At 43.0% G+C, this 16,003-nt stretch overlaps 1 protein-coding gene across 1 annotated transcript in view; it reads left to right on the top strand.

Moving 5' to 3' along the window:
• LOC137373168 (di-N-acetylchitobiase-like) overlaps positions 1–16,003 on the top strand; it is a 54,852-nt gene that overhangs the window by 13,097 nt on the left and 25,752 nt on the right. The window lies entirely within an intron of this gene.

The raw sequence follows: 16,003 nt of genomic DNA on the forward strand, positions 1-16,003 counted from the left end.
AGAGGAACTGGAGGAAATCAGTATTAGTAGAGAAATGGTGTTGGGGAAATTGATGGGCTTGAAGGCCAATAAATCCCCAGGGCCTGATGGTATGCATCCCAGAGTACTTAAGGAAGTGGCCCCAGAAATAGTGGATGCATTGGTGGTCATCTTACAAGATTCTATAGACTCTGGAACAGTTCCTTCAGATTGGAGGGTAGCTAATGTCACCCCACTATTTAAAAAGGGAGGTGGAGAGAAAGCAGGGAATTATAGACCAGTCAGCCTGATGTCAGTAGTGGGGAAAATTCTAGAGTCCATTATCAAAGATTTTATAGCAGAGCACTTAGAGAACAGTGGTAGAATCGGGCAGATTCAGCATGGATTTACGAAAGGGAAATCATGCTTGACAAATCTACGAGAATTCTTCAAGGATACAACGAGTAGAGTTGATGAAGGGGAGTCAGTGGATGTGGTTTATTTGGACTTTCAGAAGGCTTTTGACAAAGTCCCACATAAGAGATTAGCGTGTAAAATTAAAGCGCATGGGATTGGGGGAAGTCATAGAGTCATCTTGAGATACAGGCCCTTCGGCCCACTGAGTCCACGCTGACCATCAACCATCCATTTATACTAATCCTACATTAACCCCATTTTTCCCTCTCACGTCCCCACCTTCCCTCAATTCTCCTCCCACCTACCTACACTAAGGGGAATCTTTTTTTACAATGGCCAATTTACCTATCAACCCACATGTTTTGGCAGTGTATTGCGATGGAGAGAAAATTGGTTACCTGACAGGAAACAAAGAGTAGGGATAAATTGGTCTTTTTCCGAATGGCAGGCTGGGACTAGTGGGGTATCACAGGGATCGGAGCTCAGACTCCAGCTATTCACACTATATATTGATTTTGATGAGGGAACTAAATGTAATATCTCTAAATTTGCAGATGACTCAAATCTGGGTGGGAGGGTGAGTTGTGAGGAGGATGCAGAGAGGCTTCAGGATGATTTGGACAAGCTGAGTGAGTGGGCAAATGCATGGCTGATGCAGTATAATGTGGATAAATGTGAGGTTGTCCATTTTGGTAGCAAAAACAGGAAGGCAGATTATTATCTGAACGGCTGTAAACTGAGAGAGAGGAATATGCAGCGAGACCTGGGTGTTCTCGTACACCAGTCGCTGAAGGTAAACATGCAGGTGCAACAGGCAGTAAAAAAGGCAAATGGTATGCTGGCCTTCATAGCGAGAGGATTCGAGTACAGAGCAGGGATGTCTTGCTGCAATTATACAGGGCCTTGGTGAGGCCACACCTGGAATATAGTGTGCAGTTTTGTTCTCCTTACCTGAGGAAGGATGTTCTTGCTATAGAGGGAGTGCAGCGAAGGTTTACCAGACTGATTCCTGGAATGGTGGGACTCATGTATGAGCAGAGCTTGAGTCGGTTTGGATTATATCCGCTGGAGTTCAGAAGAGTGAGGGGGGATCTCACCGAAACCTATAAAATTCTAACAGGACTTGACAGGGTAGATGCAGGAAGGATGTTCCCGATGGTGGGGGAGTCCAGAACCAGGGCTCATAGTTTAAGGATACCGGGTAAACCTTTCAGGACTGTGATGAGGAGAAATATCTTCACCCAGAGAGTGATGAGCCTGTGGAATTCGCTACCACAGAAAGCAGTTGAGGCCAAAACATTGTATGTTTTCAAGAAGGAGTTAGATATAGCTCTTTGGTCTAAAGGGATCAAAGGGTTTGGGGCGAAAGCGGGAACAGGTTACTGAGTTGGATGATCAGCCATGATCATAATGAATGGCAGAGCAGGCTCAAAGGGCCGAATGGCCTACTGCTGCTCCTATTTTCTATGTTTCTATGTTACCAACTTCCCTTTGCAAGATTGAGGACTCTGCCCTTCTGCTCCATCTGCATTCGAGCTGATTCTGGTAAAGCTTGCGTGTCATATGATGCCTTCATCTTCTCTTATTTGGACAGTGTCATTCGAGGATCCCACCTGCCAAGAATGAGGCACATTAATTTTGTCATGAACATTGATTTTAAACCATTACTGATGTGAAGAAAGGATTTGTTAAACAGATTAGCCGTGGCTGGAAAAGGTATTCGCATATTAACAGCTAGTGCTTGGAAGGATAATGGACCATTCCCTGACACATTCAACCCACAACAGACCTTGATCACCAGGTATTGTGTGTAAGAGGACCATGACAGAGACTGCTAAGGTGATATAATCCAAGAGGTGATCAGAAGGTTAGTCACATGACTAACATGCTTGGCAACCTGGGTTATTCTGAATTATACAACCAGTTTGAACTGAGAGTATCCGTTTACCTCTAGACAGAGAAGATCCCTCCTGTCTGCTCCCATCTCTTTCTCACAAGCCTCTGAATCCACTGAAGACACATGAACCCCAAGAGAGAAAAGTCTCCTCCAGCGAACAAGGTTTAAGAAGAATACTGGGTCCCAATGAAAAGCAAGAACTACCCGCAATCAAGAACTCTACAGTGAGTTTGAAGAACTGTGGCAATAACTCTTCAGATATGGCCTCAAATTTTTCACTTTATTTTTCTTCCAATCTTTTCTGTCTCTATTTGCATGTGTGTATCGCATATGAATGCTCGCATGGGCAAGTCTTATATCCGTAGGCGTGAACCGAATTAGAGTTTAAGTTCAAGTTTAATAAGTTTCAACTTTTCTTCTTTAAACCTAAGAAAACCTATTTGTACTGGTTTCTTTGCCTTATAATTGAAAAGTGGTGAACAAGGATTCACCAAGGGGGAGCTAAAAACACGGTGTGTTTATAATTAAACCCTGTTACGGTAAGACTAGGTGAAGGCTGAAAGGGAATCCTAGACCTCTTTCTCACCGAGTCATAACAGAAAGATATCCTTTCCTGTGGACAACTTAGAGAGATGTTGACTGGGCAGGTTAGTTCTTCCCTGCCTTCCAAACATTAACTCTGTAGGTGATGATAATCCCCTGTCCGATGGAGTGGCCTGGAGGTTCAGAATTGTCACCTTGAGGTCTGCACCTGTCTGCTTACACTTTAAAATAAGTGCTTTGATAGTGCACACCATGTGATCAGCCATGCCATTGGACTTAGGATAATGCGGCAACAATGTCACGTGATGGACTCCCCACCTGGCACACACGTCTCGGAATGGTCTTCCTGCATATTGTGGCCCATGATCAGAGATGATTTCATCCAACACGCCAAACTGGTGAAAGAGAGCACTGACCATATCCGCAACAACTATATTTGATAATCCTGTAGCTGCCTGATGATTGGAAACTTGATGAAGTAATCTGTAACAAGGAGGAAATCATCATCCTGAACGTGGAACAAATCTGTGCCAATTTCACCCATTGGTGTGAAGGTGTTTCATGTGGAATCAAGGGTTCCTTCGTGTTGATTCAGCTCACAGATTTGACATGCCTCGTAGGATTTTACCAGCATCTCAACATCACTGTTGATTCCTGGCCAGTATACCATCTCTCTGGCAAGGCATCTGCTGCGTTCTATTCCTAAATGCCCTTGATGCAATTGCACTAGAATATCAGAATGTAGAGCCTCGGGTATTAGGATTTGTTTGCCTTTGATACGGCCAGTAACAGAGGTTCGGTTACTTCCTGTATGGTGTCAGACCATCTATCCACAATCATCTTCCACAACAATGGTAGGGTCGGGTCACGTGTCATCTCGTCTCTCAGCTGCTCCATTTGTGGGGTTCAAAACTCATGATGTTGATCTGGAGGACATTCTCAATCTCAGTATTCACCGTGGACATTCAAATCGAGTGGGACATCTGTGTTTTAATTTGGGTTGACAACCTGCTCAGGGTGTCTGAGGTGACCATTTTGCTGCCTGGTTTATATCATACATCACAGTCATAGCCATGAACCTTCATCAGAAGTCTCTGCAGCCGTGGAGGAGCACCATAAGTGGTTTGCGCCGTATGGTTTCAAGCGGCTTGTGGTCAGTCTCCACGGTGAAATGTTTTCCGAACAAGTAGGTGTGAAACCTAACGATGCCAAAAACTAGAGCTAAGGTTTCACGTTCAACATTAGAGTAAATGAATTGTGTTTACCACAAACCCTTCGACGTGAAGGCAATTACTTCCATTCCTGCATGATGCAGGTGCCTAATCCCTCCGGGAGGCACCGATCTCAAGCTTGGTCTCTTTGGTTGGGTCATAATACTGTAACATGCTGTGCTGTCTTGACAGAGAAAACTTTAAGGACTCAAACACCTGATGGTGGCCTTCCTGCCACAAGAAATGGGTATCTTTATGCAGCAGTTCCATAAGTGCTGCAGCTCGCTCAGTGAAATTTACGGGGTCAAAACGTTGAACAACCTTAGGCACAGTTGTAGGTTTTCCAGGTCCTGAGGAGTTGGCACAGCTCTGACATCTTCAACCTTATCCGGGTCTGGATGTATTCCTGTGTCGGAATATATTGACTCAAAGAAGTTGGTATATCCTGTGTTGACCTGGCACTTCTTGCTGTTAAATACAAGGCCTTCACAACAAGCAACCAGCATTAGCAAGTGCAAGTTTCAGTCATCCTCTGCCTTGGTCTGCCCCATCTCCGCAGTATCGTCGCCTATACAGATATAGCCTGGACATTTTCTATTATCCTGTCTATGTATTGTTGGAATATGTCCTGGCTGATGCACAGACCAAACAGTAACCATCTGAAGCAGTATCTACCGAAAGGTGTTCTAAAAGTTTTGACTGACTAAGACTGCTTGGCTAAGTAGACAGACGAGTAGCCATGTTTTGCATCAAGTTTTGAAAAGTACTTAGCACCAGTGAACTGAGGATTCAGTTCCTCCAGGGTCAGGATTTTGTGTGGGCCTCTCTTAAGGGCTAAATTCAGTCATCGTGGATTTGAGCTAATCCTGAGATTGCCATCTTTTTTCAGCACACAGGTAATGGAGCTGCACCAATCGGAATGCTGGTGTACTCGGAGGATGACTCTATTTCACTCCATCACATCCAGCTCCACTTTAAGCTTCTCTTGAATGTGCACGCTGCACTTCCTTGGCATGTCAATAACAGGAACTGCATCCTCCCTCATGTACAGTATGATATCACCCTTCAAATCGCCGATTGCATCAAACCTGTCTGGGTAAAATAGTTTCAGGTCACTAATTGACTCAGTGCACTCTGTGTTACAATCTTCTGAACCTTTCACTGCAGTACTGACGTCATGTATTGTGACAATTTGTAAATCTTGGCAGACTGGAAGTCCTGCGACAGCTGGTCCAGTTGTGTCGACAATGTAAAATGTTTGTGGGAGCCGTTCAGAGTTTCCATAGCTGCATTGTAAGGTTATCATTCCAATGCACTTAATTGGAGAACCATTGTCGGCCGTCAGCCCAGCTGTGGTGGGTTGCACCATGGATTCCCATTTCTTGGATTACATGTCCTTCACTATGTCGATGGGTAGAATATTTGCACTTGCATCTGTGTCATTTTCTCCACATAGCTTATGCTTGCTCCTTTTCTGCGGACAGATAATCCTCATCATGGTGAATGCCTTGGATTGCACAATAGCATAGACACGTTGATCCAAATGGACCATGTGAAATGTTTGCTTGCTGTTCGCATGAGTGCTCTCTTCATCAGTGTCCTCCTGGCAATCTGTCTCTTTGCTGACCTGATGTACCTGCTTGGGCTTCTGTTGTGTGTTGCCATACCTCTTGTTGCGTTTGCCATCCTTTCTTGCAGACGTTCTCTCTGCATGGGATCTGTCACCATTCCTATGTGCAGTGCCTGAGCTGGGTCTTCTGCATTTCCTTGACCAATGTCCTTGCATACCATAAACTTTGCAAAGGACCTGTTACGCTGGACAGCTGTGAATTGGCTTAGTCAGGCCATGTTTGCCACAAGGCTTAGCAGACTTCTCAGCCTTGGTAATCATACTGATTGTTGTAGCCACCCCCAACACTTGTAACTGTTCGTGCCCAGCCATAATGGCTTCAAATTTAATTTGTGCAGTGCGTCTATGGTGTGCCCTTTTCTCTTTTCTAGCAGGTCTTTTTGAAAGACCTCTATTGGGGTAAATGCGAAAACCCATTCTGACAATTCCGTATCTACGAAGTCACATTCCTGAGCTTTGTCTCAGCATCTTGCAACAAACTGGTCAATGGACTCATCTTGCCTTTGCCGGTAGATCATAAGCTCAAATCTATGTATTTAGAAATTTAGCTTTCCCTTCAGTTGCTGCTCCAGGAATGTCCAGATCTTTTTCGGGTCCTTCAGATCCTCATCCAACAATCCTGAGGTATTGAGTCATTTCAAACCTTTGTTAGCCTGTGAGAGCTTAATTTTGGTAATTTATTTCTTTCATTCAGTGACTTCTATGCCTAGGACGCACAGCTCCATCTACTGTCAGAATAGTTTAAATGCAGACACCAAGTCCAAAACCTTCAGTTCATAACTGAACATCTGACAGCCATTGTAATAATGATCTTTTTACTTTGTAAATAAAGAACTTTTACAGGTTGTGTTTATCACAGGAACAGTTCTTGTGTTTCCTTTTTAAGTCAGTTTCGGATAATTGCCACTTCTAAGAGTGACAGACGATAGCTCTCATTGTTTGCACAGACTGGCTGATTGTTGACACAGCTGTTCATTGTTGTTTTTAAACAAAGCTTTTGTAAGATGCCTGGGAGCTTGCAGTACTTGCAGCTGCCACAACCAGTCTTTAACCTAGTGATGGACCTCCCGTGGTGCTGTCTAGTCTTCCCACTCTTTTGGGCTTAGGCACTGCCCACAAACTGAAAGAAAGAGAACACTGAAACAGTAATAGCTTCAGGTACTGCTTTAGAAACCTTCTGACCCACTGTCAGATTGGTGAAAGCTCTCATATCTTGGTCAATTTCCTGTTGTACTTTCAGAACTCTACCACTTCCTGGTGTCCTGTCTGTGTCCTCGCTCGCTGCAGTGTTGTGGGGTTTCTTGCTAGCTGCTCTCCTGCCAGATCTTCGGCCACTCTGGTAGGCAGCTTTCTGTTCCTTGTTATCTTTTTTGATGTATTCTTCAAGAAAAATCAGATGTTGCCACAATATGATGTTTGGTGGTCTACAGATAAATCAATAGATCACAGCACAGCAACCATGCAATATTACTTGCACCTTGGTGTGTTATGAAGGTGTTTCTATTTTTATTTTAAATCGTTTGAAAATTCGTGTGTTAGAAGGAGATGGATTCATTAGCGAACTGAAGTAATTCCATTGAGGTTGGGCTTTGTTTTTTTAAAAGAGGTCGCCGGAAGGACACTTGAAGTCTTATTTGAAAACAACCTTCACTGGAAGTCACATGCCTTAAGCTCAATAAACAACAGAAACATTGGTGACTTGGGGGAGATGTTTACAGAGAAGTGGCATGTCACGATTTATGAGGGTCAGACAGTTCTGACTTGCTATTTGGTTTCACTTCTGACATATTGTTTTGGTTCAGTTGGGGTATGGACAGTGTTGAAAGCTGTTGGAGATCAACCACCCAGCTTGCCTCCTTCCTTGTGTCTCTGTGAAATTCTGCATTTCTCCTGAGGAGCCCCTGGAAAGCTTGCCAGATTAATTGTTGATGCTGCCTAAAAAGAACTGCTCCAGAAAAGATCCCAGTGACATATCTACATGTACTCGGATGCCAGACTGTATGCCAATCAGAGATACAAAATATCTCAACCATTTTCTGCAAGAATGAACAAGTATTCGACCAGCGTATTCTTTTCTATATCTTTTTGTGAAAGGGCTCTGCAGAGAAAATCTCTATTTTTTTGGTTAACTGCTGTGTGTGTGTGTGTGTGTGTGTGTGTGTGTTTGTGTGTGTGGGTGTGTATGCGAGGGGCTAAGGTAAAAAGGGAACTTTCATATTTCAATCTGTGTGTTAATGCTTTGTTTCATTGCTGGATAAATCCTATTTTATAATAAACTGATAATTTTGTTGACAATTAAAGAAACCTGGTTGGTGTACTTTATTTGGGGATGAAGAGTAGAGTGATCTTATTGGTAACTGGGTAAATATTTCAAGATATATTGTGACCTGTGGAGAAGTAGAACTAGAAAAGACAGTGCATTCCTCCCACCTTGGTTGAAACAGCTGTGTGATCTGTCATTAAGACTCACAGCATGACAAGTAATATCCAAAATAAATGCAGCCTTATTATAACTGAACTGGAACATATATATATTATATTTAAACACGTCTTACTGTGTCGGGATCTACCCACAATTTGCTGGTCAAGTGTGATGTGACATCACTTCCTCTGATGATCTTCACTTGCAGTTCTTAAACTGGTCTGGTTTAAGGTAGTCCCTTCTTAAGGTTGTCCTACAACAGCCCATTGTTCAATTACAATTTTGCCTGTCAATCTCTGATTCCAGTTTACCTGGGCCAGATCCATTCCCACTCCATTTTAGATGCTCACCCCCAATTAATTATCTTTAATCTGGATTCTTCCTTGTTCTTTTCCACAGCCAACATAAAATTTATGATGCTATGGTCACTGTCCCCTAAATGTTCCCACTTGACACACCTCATTCTCCAGAACCAGATACAGCAATGCCTCCTTCCTTGTTGGACCGGAAACATACTGATGTAGAAAATTCTCCTGAACACACTCCAGAAACTCTTGCCCCTCTCTGTCCTTTACACTACGACCATCCCAGTCTATATTAGAATAATTAAGGTCCCCCATTATAACTCTATAATTCTTGCCCTGCTCTGTAATTTCCCTGCAAATTTGTTCCTCTATCTTTCCCACTAATTGGTGGCCTATGGAAGACCCCCAGCGATGTAATGATTCATCTATTGTTTCTTAGCTCGAACCAAATAAATATCCCTCCAGGACATCATCTCTCCCCAGCACTGTAGTGTTCTCCTTAATCAATACAACTACCCCTCCTCCTTTCCTTCCTTCCCCAAAGTTTAGAGGGGATGTGCGAGGCAAGTTCTTTACACAGAGGGTGGTGAGTGCCTGGAACTTGTTGCCGGGGGAGGTGGTGGAAGCAGGTACGATAGCGACGTTTAAGAGGCATCTTGACAAATATATGAATAGGATGGGAATAGAGGGATACAGTCCCCGGAAGTGCAGAAGGTTTTAGTTTAGGCTGGCATCAAGATCGGCGCAGGCTTGGAGGGCCAAATGGCCTGTTCCTGTGCTGTCCTGTTCTTTGTTCTCTTTGTCCCATGCTTCCTGAACACATTGGGCTCACTGATATTAGTTTTTGTTTTGTATACTAATGAATCAATCAAGTATTACTTTATGGTTGACTATATTAAATTAAAAGCTTCCCAGTACACTCACCCCAGCCTGCTTTCTGCTTCCCCGCACTCTCTGTTGATTGTGATGTCAATCAGACGTCACTTTTCAATTTTTTTTCCTGCACTTCAAAACTTTACTTCCTGTTGGTCAAGTTTTTCACACTTTGATGACTTTTTTTTTCCATTTATAAATTCCTCTGATGCTCCTTTGAAGCATCTTGGTGTGTTTTACTGTGTCAAAGGAGCTATATAAATACAAGTTTTACATTAGTCATTGTTGTCCACATATATAATAGGAACTGTCTGTGTAAACTTGCTGCACATAATGAGGACCTCCCCCCAATGATGGCACTCTCTAATTTGCATCTTCTCATTTAAATTGTGATTTAACTATAAAATAATACCAGAAGACAGGATTAATTTGTAATAGGATTACATGCATCATGCCATGGCCGGCACAGACACGATGGGCCGAAGGACCTGTTTCAGTGCTGTATGACTCTGTGACTCTATGACTATTTCACAATGGGACTGAATTATATTTGAACACCCTGGTTGAGTAATCCCACACATTCTAACACTGCTTCACCTGAAGACGACACTTCGGCCTGGGCTCCCTTTGTCCATTGGCTGGGAGATTGACCAGTGACTTTTTTAAATGTTTTGCCTCCCAAACTTGCTGGATTTTTCAGCAAGGAGAGGGAGTCATGTGATCTAGGAGTGGGGAAGGGAATAATCATGACATGGGAGCTTGTCGTATTCAGGAGGATTCTGGAGATGGTTGGGATTACTGAGATTTGGCAGTATCGGGGGAGAGAGGGGCAGCAGCATCAAAAATATCTTGTTGAGGAGTTGGGGGGTGCTGTGGTTTTTAATGCAATGAGACAGAAACTGCTATTGGCTCCTTTGGTACCTTCAGGCCTTCATCCATTACCTGTTCCTGAAACTTAGGTGCCTGAACTTCCACCTCCCTGTTTGTCTGCCTATTCCTATCTTCTGTTATAGTCTTGTGCTGGGGAGCATAAATGCTTGGTTACCAAAACCATAAAAAGTACAAACAGAGAGCTGGGGTTCATTTCTAGAGGAATAGAATTCAAAAACTGACAGGTTGCTGGGTATTTTCCCAGGCAGTTGGAGACAGGCAGGATGGGTTGAAGGAGAGCAAGTAACTCCTGTGGGTCTGGCTGGTAAGTAATTTAGAAGTTGTTGAGATTCTTGAGAAGCCACTTGAGGTCATTTCGAACTTCATCCTGAATTTCCCTGTAATAGAAGGTGTTTCCTGAGCTGCGAGCAACCTCACCAGGATCAAAGAAGCAATTGTATAGCGGGAAAAGCTCATCAATAAAACCGACAAAGCTGGAAAGGCTTTGATCAATTACACTGAAGAGCTACAGCTATAGCCAGATGAGAGGCTGCTGTTCAAAGCACTTCTTCTCTCAGAGACTACTTTCACTGTTTGATAGGTGATTTCCAACTTCTTAGAAGTCACTTCCCCTATCCAGCACTTCACTGATCTTCAGCTTCATTTCGCTGCTGCCAGCCTTCAGCATCACATGGAAGCAGTTTCTGCAGCTCCACCACTGGTGCTCAGATGGGGATGTGAGGTGTTTGCAGGGAGACGAATGAGTAGAGCTGCAAGGTGTTCTGAGGTGTGCTGTTCAGGAGAATGCTGGGCAAGTCAGAATGGGGGGCTTGGCACCTGAACGTGTTAAGCCACTCACCCTTCATGCCCTCCTGAGGTCCTGGATCCTATTGAAGGTTATCTCCAGTTTGGAGGGCACACACTTCTGCTGCTGACTTCCTCAGCCAGTTCCATCCTCGCCTGCTTGGTGGGAGAGGCCGGCCTCTTCCTCCCATCGTTGGTAGAGGTCACCTCACTGCAGCCCCTCAGATCCCTCAACAGGACCTCCAGCTAAGAGTGAGCCCAGAGGAGGGCTCTTAGTTGGTTTGCTCTGGGAAAAAGCAACCACAAAGCCCAAACAGCAGGGAGTCAGCTTCCAAACCCAAAAATCATAGACTCATAGTCATAACAGCACAGAAGGAAACCATTTGGCCAGTCGATCCATGCCAGCTCTCCACAGAGTAACCAATCAGTCCCATTCCCCAGCTCTATCCCCTGTAAGAATTTCCCTCAGGTGCCCATCCAATTTCCTTTTGAAATCATTCATCAACGGAGTTGATCAATGACTTAAGAGGAAGTTGGATTGCCACCAGATTCGATGGGCTGAATGGCCTACTTCTGTGCCATAAATGACCCTATGACTCTACATTTCCACCACCCTCGTAAGCAGTGAGTTCTAGCTTACTACCACTCTCTGCATAAAAAAGTCCACCCCCCCGCCATATCTTGCCCAAAACCTTAAATCTGTGTCTCCTAATCCTTGTGCCATCAACTAAGGGGAATAGTTTTACTTTGTCTACCCAACCAAACCTGTCAGAATCTTGTACACCTCCATCATATCTCCCCTCAATCTCCTTCGCTTCTCCAACCTAACCTTGTAGCTAAAAGCCTTCTTCCCCGGACCCATTCTGCGAAATCCCCTCTGCATCCTCTCAAGGACACTGACATCCTTCCTAAAGTGTGGTGGCTAGAACTGGATGAAATATTCTTGTTGTGGATTAACCACAGCTTTCTAAAGGTTCAGCATAATATCCCAGCTTTTGAACTCAAGATCCCATATGCTTTGCTAACTCTCTGATTATATCCTGCCACTATTAAAGATCTATGCAAATAAACTCCCAGTTCTTCTGTCCCTCGACACTCTTTTGAACTGTACGATTTAGTCTATATTGTCTCTCCCTATCCCTTTTGCCAAAATCCACATCCCATTCCTTTTCCTAACCTTACAGTTCTCTGTATTAAATTCCATCTGCCACTTGTCTGCCCATTCTGCTAGTCTATCAGTGTCCTGTTGGCAGTCGATTGGCATCATCCTCACTAAATGCCACTTCTCCAAGTTTGGTTCATCACCAAATTTTGAAATTTTCTCCATATTCCAATATCCAAGTCATTTATGTATAATCAAAAAAGCAGTGATCCGAGCACTGACCCTTGGGGAACACCACTGTCTACCATCCTCCAGTCTGAAAAACAGCCATTTACCATGACTCCTTGTTTTCTGTCCGAAATCCAATTTTTTTATCCAAGCTGACACGAACCCTCCTATTTGAGGAGGCTCAATTTTGTTAACCAGCCTTATATGTGATACTTTGGCAAAGGCTTTCATACAATCAATATCGACAACATCCATTGCTTCCTCTTCATCAAATTTCTCTGATACTTCATCAAAAAATTCAATTCGATTCATCAAGCACAATCTGCCTTTTATAAATCCTTGCTGGCTCTCCTTAATTAATTCAAACCTCTCCAAGTGCCTGTTGATATTTTCCATGATTATTGTTACTAATACCTCACCCACCACAAATGTTCAACTGACCGGCCTGTAATTACGAGGAATGTCCTTACACCATTTCTGGAATAATGGTGTCACATTTCCCATTCTCCAATCCTCTGACACCTCCCCTGTATCTAGGGAAGATTGGAAGATTATGGCAAACCCTTCCACTATCTTCCACTCCCACTGCTTTTCACAACCTGGGATGCAAGCCAACTGGATCAGGTGACTTCTTTACGCTAACCATAGCCAGGCTTTCCAGAACATCCTGCCTATCAACTTTCACCTTATCCTTCACCTCTGCCATCTCCGCTTCACATGGGATTGGAGGTATTATAATGGCATGGATTGAGAACTGATTAATGAATGGAAAACAGACAGTAGGAATAAGCAGTGGCAGTTTGTGACTAGTGGGGTACCGCAAGGATCAGTGCTTGGGCCCCAGCTACTCACAATCTGCCACCTTCAACAATTTGTGCACATATACCCCAGGTCTCTCTGCTCTTTTAGAACTCTACCCTTTATTTTTAATTTTCTTTCCTCATTCTTCCTACCAAAATGAACACGTCATACTTCTCTGCATTAAATTTCATCTGCCACATATCCGCCTATTCCACCAACCTGTGTAATTCCTCTTGAAGTCTATTACTATCCACCTCACAGTTCACAATATTTCCGAGGTGACCATTGCTCTGCTTATTTCCTTTGGCACATCTACTCTATACTTTTTATATTCAGCCTGATTCTGCCCTGTATGATCAAGCTGACATTTGTCATATGCCCCCTTTTTCAGATTCATCCTGCTCTCTAACACCTTTCTAATCCTGGGAGCTCTGGAATTTGTTACCCTCACTTTCCCCTTGTGGGAATGTCCCTAAACTGTGTCTGAACCATCTCCTCTTCATTATATTTCTGCCTGCAAGTCTTTGACTCCAATTTGAAAACGAGTTTCTATAGATACTTAAAAAAGAGTCAACAAAGTGTGTGATGGTCCTATAGAAAGTGCATCTGGGGAATTAATAATTGATAATTAGGAGATGGCAGATGAATTGAACAGATATTTTGCATCGGTCTTCACCATTGAGGATACAGGTAACATGCCAGTATTAACTGTAAGTCAGGAAATGGGAGGGAGGAAGGAACTCAAGAAAATTACAATCACCAGGGAAGTGATACAGAGAAAATTGTTGGAGCTGTGGGCTGAAGTCCCCGCGCCCTGATGGACTTCATCCTAGGGTCAAAAAAGAAGTGGCTAGTGAGATAGTTGATGTGTTAGTTTTAATTTTCCAAAATTCCCTAGATTCAGGGAAGGTTCCGTTAGATTGGAAAATAGCATAAGTAACACCTTTATTCACATGGGATTGGAGGTATTATAATGGCATGGATTGAGAATTGATTAATGAATGGAAAACAGAGAGTAGGAATAAGAGACAATGTTTTCGAAGCAGATGTTGTGGCTACTTTGTCTCCAGCAAGGTCCCACAATTAGGAAATTAGATAATGGACCAGTTTCATTCCACCCCTTGCTTGTCAAGAATCTATCTACCTCTGCCTTAAAAATATTCAAAGACTCTGCTTCCACCGGCTCTTGAGGAAGAAAATTCCAAAGACTCACGGCCCTCTGAGAGAAAATAATTTCTCCTCATCTCTGTCTTAAATGGGCGACCCCTTATTTTTAAACAGTGACCCCTAGTTCTAGATTCTCCCACAAAGGGAAACATCCTTTCCACATCCACCCTGTCAAGACCCCTCAGGATCTTATATGTTTCAATCAAGTCACCTTTTATTCTTCTAAATTCCAGCAGATACTAACCTAGCCTGTCTACTCTTACCTCGTAAGACAGCCCGCCCATTCTAGGTATTAGTCCAGTAAACCTGCTCTGTACTGCCTCCAATGCGTTTACATCCTTCCTTAAATAAGGAGTACTGATCACAGTACTCCAGATCTGGTCTCACCAATGCCCTGTATAGCTGAAGCATAACCTCCCTACTTTTGTATTCAATTCCCCTCACAATAAACAATAACATTCTCTAAGCTTCGCTAATTACATGCTTGTACCTGCATACTAATCTTTTGCAATTCATGCTCTCGGACACCCAGATCCCTATGCATCTCAGAGCTCTGCAATCTCTCACCATTTAGAAAATATGCCTCTTTTTTATTCTTCCTGCCAAAGTGGACAATTTCCCACTTTCCCACATTATACTCCATTTGCCAGATCTTTGCCCACTCACTTAACCTATCTATATCCCTTTGTAGCCCCTTGATGTCCTCTTCACAACTTACTTTCCTACCTATCTTTGTGTCATCAGCAAATTTAGCAACCATTCCTTCGGCCCCTTCATCTAAGTCAGTTACATAAATTGTAAAAAGTTGGGACTCCAGCACAGATCCCTGTGGCACACCACTTGTTACATCTTGCCAACCAGAAAATTACCCATTTATGCCTCCTCTCCATTTCCTGTCAGTTAGCCAATCTTCTATCCATACCAATATGTTACTCCCTGCACCATGAGCTTTTATTTTCTGCAATAACCTTTGATGTGGCACCTTATCAAATGCCTTCTGGAAATCTAAGTACAATACATCCACCAGTTCCCCTTTATCCACAGCACATGTAACTCCCTCAAAGAACTGAAATAAATTAGTTAAACATGATTTCCCTTTCACAAAACCATGTTGACTCTGCCTGATTACCTTGAATTTTTCGAAATGGCCTGCTATACCCTCTTTAATAATAGTTTCTAATATTTTCCCTAAGGCAGATGTTAAGCTAATTGGCCTGTAGTTTCCTGCTACCCTCCCTTTTTGAATAAAGTCTTGTTACAACCAAGGTGGGAGTCATGTACTCTTAATTCAGTCCCACTACTCCACAGGTCACAGAATATTAGTAAAGTTTCCCACCTACCAGAAATTAGCCAAATTAAACTCTTTATATATCCCCGAGAATAAAGCACACCAAACCAGATTTCTTTAAGCAACAACAAAATTAACTCTTTATTCATAAACTAAACCTTAAACAATAATGAGATAAATCTATTTATATATATAAAAGATTGATAACTTCTTAGTCTTCCTAACCCTTGTGCACACACACATACATTCGAAAACCGGTTAACTGGGGAAAAAGGCTTTTTGGTGTTAAACTGTTTCTTAGGAATAATAAAATAGTTAGTGATCATGGTCTGGTAGGATATTTCTGGATTAGTGAGGTGTCCCAGAGTCGAATAGTCAGATGCTATTCGAAGTCTCTCATGAGTTTGATGAACATCTGTGATGGGTAGGCATTCAAGGTAGTTCGTCTGCAACAGGTTTCACACAGATCTGTCACCGAAAGGAGTAG

Source organism: Heterodontus francisci, chromosome 8 (genome assembly GCF_036365525.1).
Source record: "Heterodontus francisci isolate sHetFra1 chromosome 8, sHetFra1.hap1, whole genome shotgun sequence".
NCBI classification, from domain to species: Eukaryota; Metazoa; Chordata; class Chondrichthyes; order Heterodontiformes; family Heterodontidae; genus Heterodontus; species Heterodontus francisci.